This window comes from Vicugna pacos, chromosome 5 (genome assembly GCF_048564905.1).
Source record: "Vicugna pacos chromosome 5, VicPac4, whole genome shotgun sequence".
Classification (NCBI taxonomy): domain Eukaryota; kingdom Metazoa; phylum Chordata; class Mammalia; order Artiodactyla; family Camelidae; genus Vicugna; species Vicugna pacos.
This window is the reverse complement of record NC_132991.1, coordinates 45,743,111-45,750,533: the sequence shown is the minus strand read 5'-3', so window position 1 is coordinate 45,750,533 and position 7,423 is coordinate 45,743,111. Positions and strand designations below refer to the sequence as shown.

General features: G+C 45.6%; 1 long non-coding RNA gene across 2 annotated transcripts; it reads right to left on the bottom strand.

Annotated features, from left to right (window-relative positions):
* Nucleotides 1–811: 811 nt before the first annotated feature.
* On the bottom strand, nt 812–7,119 carry LOC140696612 (uncharacterized). 2 transcript variants are annotated; one of them, XR_012073114.1, is made up of 3 exons: nt 7,063–7,119; nt 5,240–5,466; nt 812–2,406 (listed from the first exon to the last, which is right to left on the bottom strand). It is a non-coding gene; the product is annotated as an uncharacterized lncRNA (long non-coding RNA). The 2 variants fall into 2 exon arrangements; XR_012073115.1 differs by lacking the exon at nt 7,063–7,119 and adding an exon at nt 5,713–5,801.
* Between the last annotated feature and the right edge of the window lie 304 nt (nt 7,120–7,423).

The following is a 7,423-nucleotide window of genomic DNA, read 5'->3' as shown; positions in this document are numbered from 1 at the left end:
GTTGCAAAATTTTTAATTCTATGCAATTGTTGTTGAGTTTTTCTTTGCAAAAACAAACAAGTAACAGTCCCAAAAGGTAGATTCTACAGTGTGAAATGCTTCTAAGAGAAGTATTTGACACAGTGTTTTTGTGGCTTCCTACTGTTCCCATCAAGCTGTATTTGGGAACCACGGGTACCAAGGAACTGTGTCATTTCTACTTTGTACTTTTCGTTCATTTTAAAACCCAACAGCAGAGGCAATATTTGTGTATGCCTGAGACCCGAGGTGGTTAGGTCTCCGTTTTATTTTTTGAAAAGGAAGCAGTATTCTCCACCGCATCCCCATCTGTTTCTAATGCACTTTTGATGTACAGTAGTAACTCATTTCACTGTTACCTTTTAGTAGATCAGAAAGGAAAAAGAAACCCTACCCTAACTTCAGCAAGAGGCTTTGCACACTGGCAGCCTGCAGTGGTCGAGGTAAGGGAGCTGGCGGGAAACAGAATCCAGGCTAGAACCAAGCCTTGCTAGAGTCTAAACGGGGATCACTTCCAGGACGCCTTGGCATCAGTCAACCTGGCTTCTAGAAGTACTTGTACATAATGATGAGAAAATGTTAATAATGATTATTTTCAGTAGCATAGTACAGTCAAGCCCTCAGAAAGAGGAAGTTTTCATTGGTAAGGCATTTCATTTCATTTAAACATTGAAATCTGGTGTAATGTGAAGTATGAAATAAGTTTTGAAAGGAAGCTGATGATTAAGAAGAAATGCAGTGGGCATTTAATAAGTGGAGGAACCGCAAGATAATTAACTGGCAAGCATAAAGATTCATGCTTTATACCAAAATTTTAATTTTGCACATAAATGTGCCTGATGTAGGCAGCATTTAATCACCTAGCTGACAGGAGTAACTACTTTCATTTAACCTTGACTGAAGATCATGAATTCTAACAGGTTTAATTGGATACATCATTTAACAGAATGAACAGAGCAAATTTTTCTCAATTCATAGGTTCTGATTGACATGCACCAGCAATAAGGCGTTGCACAATTACAGCTGCTCTGCATTCCTGCCCTGGGCAGCAATTGCCATAGTGATGTGACACCATTGGCTTGCTGGGGCACGGGAACTGTGCTGAATCTCCCCTTGTTTTGAAAAGGGCAATGCTTAAAAAGAAAGAAAGAAAAAAGAATGGGGGAAAAAAAGAGAGGGATGCTGGAAAAGAAAGGGGTTTGGACACAAATTTTTTTTCATATTAATCACATTGATATGCACATCCTCTAAGAGAAGGGGTATGTCTTATCAGCCATATGGGGAAAATGGAGGAATACTGACATTACCTTTCATCTGTTTAGCACTTCTTTTCGGAGTGTCGGAAAAGACTATAGTCAAACAAAACAGACTCGGAAAAAGAGGACCAAAAAGAAAACCTCACCAGCTTGAAGGCACCAGCCCTTCTAAAGGGAGTGCTGTGTGATGTGAGCTCGTGGTGCCGCTGTCTGTGCTGGGAGTGTGGGCACCTGTCTCCGCATCTCCAGAGTCTGCCGTGCGCTAGGGGTACAGACCCTGGGGTGGAGTGAGTGGTTTGTGGCTTCACTAACAAAAACCGCAATGAATCCAGAAAAAAAAAAAGAAAGTTGCCAAAATAAAATTATAAACCTTTTCCTCCTGATACAGTGAACAGTATCAACCTTAAGAAACTGCCCAGGTGGCTGAATCCCCAACTACCTCAGTTACCTTTGTAAATATTCCAGAGAGAACCAGAAGAGCTCTACCTCAAGGAACACTCTGCAAGCCCGGCTAGTTTCAGATATGAAAGTAAAAATTAAAAACGCTCAGTTTTTAAAACTTTCCTCTACAAGTCAAACATCAGTCGTTTCCTTACTCCTGTTCCTTTGCTTTCCATCCATTGCTCTTGTTGAGCAAACCTATTCAGTGGTCAGAACACCTGCACTCCTGCAGGCCTGGCCAGTTGCCCCTGCCCCTCCCCGATGTCACTCTGTGGGACACACTGGTTGGCTCGTTGGTTGCCCTTCCATCTGTGACCGCCTCGGTGCGCATCCCTCCCGCATCACCGCCTACATGCAGGGCTTCTTGAGGACAGGCACTACAGCCTCGGTCCCCACTTCCGCAGTCCCTGGAGTGCCTGCCGGCTAACCCGTAACTACCCAATGAACGGGTGAACTCAGGGCCGTGAAGAATCACAACTCTTCAGCTTTTCCTCTACAGTCTTTTCTGTCCCCTCATCTAGTCTGTCTTTCTTTCTCGCTGTTTCTGTCTTCCCCTCTCTTTCCTAAGCCTTGCAAATTGATACTCATTCAGCGGAAACTGTGTATCAGCTTCGAGCCGGGCCAGGGCTGGGTGCTGGGTCCTCCAAGATGAATCAGGAGAAGCTGCTCTCCTACAGTGGTTCACGGTCTCCTAGAGGAGACGAATGAGAACTATGTCATTATAATAGAACAGTATTTGTACTGGACTCTGATGAGCAACAAGGCTGTGTGAACTAAGAGGAGGGTGAAGGTGTGACTACTTTTGTCTGGGGTTCAGGGAGAGCTTTTGCAAAGGAGGCGACACGAACGAGGAGCAAGTTTGGAAGCCTGGAAGATTCTGCAGACAAAACAGCATGGACAGGGCTCCGTCTGTGACACAGCATGACTTATTTTGGGAACGGGCAGTAGCTCTGTGAGTCAGGGGTGGAGGTGGGGGCAGGGAAGAGCTGGAGGGAAGTTTGAGAGGCAGGAGCCAGCTCGGGAGCTTCCCATGTGATGTGCCAGCGGGTCTGGACGCTGTCCTAGAGGTGGTGGAACGGTAACAAATCATTTTAGGGTGGATCAGTCTGTGTTTTAGAGCTATAACTCTGACTAGTGGTGTCGAGGGTGGATTTGAGCATGTAAAGAATAACAGCCCAGAGTCCTGTTTGGGTTCCTCTCTCAGAAGTCCCTCACTCCACCCCCTCCCCTCTCCGCCACTGGGCTTCCAGCATCCCCACCTTCTTTCTTTCCTCTCTTCTTTCCAGTTCCCAACTTTTTTCTTTCCCTCCAGAATGAACTCAAATGATTTTCCAAAGAACGGTCAAACCACAGATCTTTGAAATTCGGTAATGTTCCATAAAGAGTGTGAGTCTCAAGATTGTGCCGCTGCTCTGGTAGAAGTTTCTCTACTCTCCTCATGCTGATGGAGGAGAGACATCCGGGGCCTGCTTTCCCCCGGGGTCTGTGGAGCAGCAGAGGCCCCGTGAGGCGACCCCTCTCCCCTCCACTGGGTCCCCAGAGGTCCCTGACGCATCTGGGCTGAAGTCACAGCTCCCATCACTATGGGTACCTGCCCTGCCTCCTCCCCCTTCCTCCTGACCCCATCATCAAGTACTCTGCTCTCTGACCCACCTGAGTCACAGAACCAGGGGATCGCTCTCCACCTGACAGCAAGATGGTGAGCACTGGCCCTCCCAGCACAGCAGGGCACCTGCTGCAGCAACTTCCACTGTATTCCGCCCTCCCTTCCCCAGAAACAGACTGCCTGCGCTTCTCAGTTTCAGGCTCTTTGTGGCTGTAGTTGGCTATAAATTCCCTTCTTTTATTTTATTTGCCTTCGTTTGCCATATCAACCCACCTCTCTCACTAAGTGGTGAGCATGTGAGGTCAGGGGCCATACCTTATTCATCTCTGTGCCCTCCCTTGCCTTCAAGTTCACAGCACAGTGTCTGGCACTGGGTAGCTGTGGCGGGTTAAACAGCATACCACCAAATTCATATGCTGAGGTGCTCACCCTTAGAACCTCAGTCAGACTGTGGCTGAATTTGGAGACAGGGTCTTTACAGAGTTAATCAAGTAAAAATCAAGTCCTTTTATAAGGACACCAAATATGACCGATGTCCTTATAAAAATGGGAAATTTGAAGACTTTCACACAGGGAGAACGTCATGTGAAGATGAAGACAGACATCAGGGTGAGGCATCTTTAAACCAGGAAACCCCAAAGATGGCCAGCAAAGCCCAAGAAGCTGAGAGAGAGACCTGAAACAGATTTCCCCTCCCAGCCCTCAGAAGGAACCAGTCCTGCCCAACTTGATCTTGGACTTCTAGCCTTGAGGACTGCAAAACAAAAAATATCTGTCGTTTGAGCCACCCAGTTTGTGGAACTTTGTTATGGCAGCAATAGCAAACTGATACAGCAGCCATTTGTCTAATATATTATTAATCAGAGGGTTCTAGGGCGCAAGGGGCGATGTTCTCCCTGACGAAAGACTGCCCACTTTGCCATCTGTGTTACCACCAATACAAATGGGCACCATAGATATTAGAAAGACTTCGCAGTGTTTGGTCTTTCCTCCTAATTCAGTTTAACGGTCTACATTGGTTTTTGCAGGTGGACAACTACGAGCCCGCTGTTTGGGAAGAAGGGAGGGAAGAAGAAAACTCAGAAGGTTGGAGTGGGGGATTGCTTAACTGGCTTGAGGAATTGGGAGTGGTGACTAGATCGGGGCCAGTCTAAGAAATGATTCCATGGGCCCAAGAAATACTGGCTGGGGTCTTCCCTAAGCTTCTGTGAACAGTTCTTTCCCGTTTCCCGCCAGGCTGTTGGCCTCAGTTTCCCTGAGTATAGAACAGACAGATAACAGCTCAGCAGCCCCTGGGTAACAGGCAGTCATGGCAAAGTAATTTTGAGATTCTCATTTGTTACATATCAGAAGAGAGTTTTCATGATTCTTACTAATTATTTCCAGTGTTAATATGTTTTCATAAAATTGTGACAACAAAATTCTACATAATGCCATGAGCTTTCTGATTCGCCACTACAGATGCATCCCAGCATACTGCTGAGAGCATCAGCTGTCTCCATGTCTTCATGGGAATTCTTTATAAACATTAAACGAGTAGACGATTGGTTGCGAAAGAACAGCAAATCCAACACACACAGACACACAAATAGTTCTTTTGCTACTTGAACACTGATTCTTTTTGAACATGGCCTTTTCTTCTGCAGCTCTCTCTCCTCTCACCACCCCGTCCTGCAAAGAACCGGCCAAGTCTCTCGACTCTCTGGAACACGCTACAGGCATGGCCTTCATTTTCCTACCCATTCTTTCCGCTTATCCTCGCCACTGCCCTCCACTCCCTGGGACCACTGTCTCCCCATCTCCCTTTCTCCATCACATCTTCCCCTGGAAGTTCAGTTCTTCCAGGGGTGGCCCTAGCTCCCCAGCGCCAGCTCCCTCCCCCCGAGCTGTTGATTCCTCACAGCTCTTTAAATCCCACCTTAAAAGCTTCTCCTGGGTTTTCTCTTGCCATCAGCTCTCAATACAAGATGTTTTGGGACACTTTGTACGAAGTGTGTCATTGGCACTAATGGTACAGGCGAATCAATTGTATTAAATCTTCACGACTTCAGGTAATTCGTCTGGAAAATGGCATTCTCCATTTCCCTCTAGGATTTTGAATTTGTGTGTATGTTTCTTTCTTTCTTCTTTTTTTCCCCCTCGATGCTGTTTTGAACAAACAACAAAAATTACATAAACTGCCGAATATCCTTTTCTTCCATTTTCCCTACTGCACCTTCTTATTGTGCGAATTGGCACAGTCCCCGGTCCGCCGTTGTGTCTATTTCTGGGGCACACTGTATAATTTAACTTTCTGCAATATAAAATAAGTCAGCAGCGATATTTTCCCTTGTTCTGACAATGTCCAGAGTTGTCTCTCACTGTTTTTATTTAAAGGAACTAGACACAAACCTGGCTGCCTCCATCACGACCTCTGGGAGGGCTACAGCTGGGAAAATCCGCTGTCAGGAGGAAGTGAATAGAGCTAACAAGACTATTGAGCTGGCCAGCAGATTAGTGAAGGTCTGGAGGTGAGGTCCTACAGGGCAGGCTAATGAAGCAGGCTACAGAAAGCACTCCTTTGTTACACACCACTGATCTGGCAATAACAGAAGCACTTAGCAAAGAGCCTGATGAGCTGAAAAAATTATGTCATTATCATTCATTTTTTTCATAATAGAAACATGTTTTTGACCTTTACATTTTCTTACATTTTACCATGCTGTGGCCTGGATTAACTGTAAGATTACCTAGTGACTAGCATATTCACGGAGCCCGACAGGAAAGGGAACAGTCGCTCTTGCTGGAGTATTGACAAATAAAGTTGGGGCGGTAAAAAGGCAAAGACTTTATTTGGAACAATTAGACGAGGCTAATGACAGAGCCCTAGGTTGGTTTACCAGGAAGCGCGAGGCAATTTGTCCGACTTAGTTAAGGAATATGATAATGCCCTCATTATCTGTCTAAGATGAGCCCTGGATATTACAGAGGAGACAAAGAATAAAGGGTGGCAAACCATGAATTATCCGGAATAATCCATATTGTGAAAGGTTGGCTCCTGAGAAAGTCTGGTCACTGGCAGCTTTCTCATTTGCCATTCATCTATTGTTAATTTAATCTTTTGTATATATTCAAATTTTTTTCTCCCTGGGTTAACATTTGTTGGGAGAATGTCTCTTCTCGTTCCCTGCCATCAGAGGAGGCATGTTTTTCCAACCAGCGGCTTTCCATGCCTTTCTTTTATTCTGGTGACTGGACTTGCAGTAGGCCAAGAAAGCATCAACCCACTGCTAATTAAACAGATTTATCCAACTGGATACTGTTAGGAGAATTCAAAATATAAATTGATGAGTGCTTGTTTAGTGCCATTTGAAGTAACAATTGAAAGGATTTATCGGCTGAGAAGGAAAAATCTCAGTGTCTCAGATGAAAGCCAGAAAATCTAATGAATTTAAATGTATCCCACCCGGGTAGCCATATTTCTTCTCACTGCGAGACACTGTTGTCTCTCAAATTAATGGGAGTAAATTACTGTCTTAATCTGACAAATCTATCACTGTTTTATCAGGTCAATTTGCCTGCTCCCAAACAGATCAGGGAAATAGTAGAGGAGTAGCAATGGATTCCTTTTTTTCCAAAGAGCAGTGTGAGCCCCACGTTCTGAAAGAACACCCATGCCTGAGCCTCACTGACTTAACTTTCACCCCATTTGATTGAGGTCTTTCTGAAAGAAAGAAAAAAAAACCTCAAGGCAATAATTACATCTTAAGTCCAGAGAGTGTTGGATCTCCCAGTGTGTTCCATGTCTCTTGCTCTGCCCTTTCTGATGTAATGAATCTGTGGTCTCCAGAGAACATTCTACCAGGACTGTGATGCAGAAAGACCGGCCTCCCCTCAGCATCTCTGACGTTGTGCTGGATCCTTTGCAAGCCAGGCAGGCACTGGACGGATGGAGAAACCACGTTGCCGCAACCCGTCCACGGGTAAATTCTACCACCCCCTGGTGGACATGCTCCGTGTGTGGTCTCCAGAATCTCTGTTGAGAGACATGTGTGGCTCGTTTTGAGGCATTCATAGTGCAGGAAAGCCTTAGAGACAGGGTGGCAATGCAGAAACGCCCACA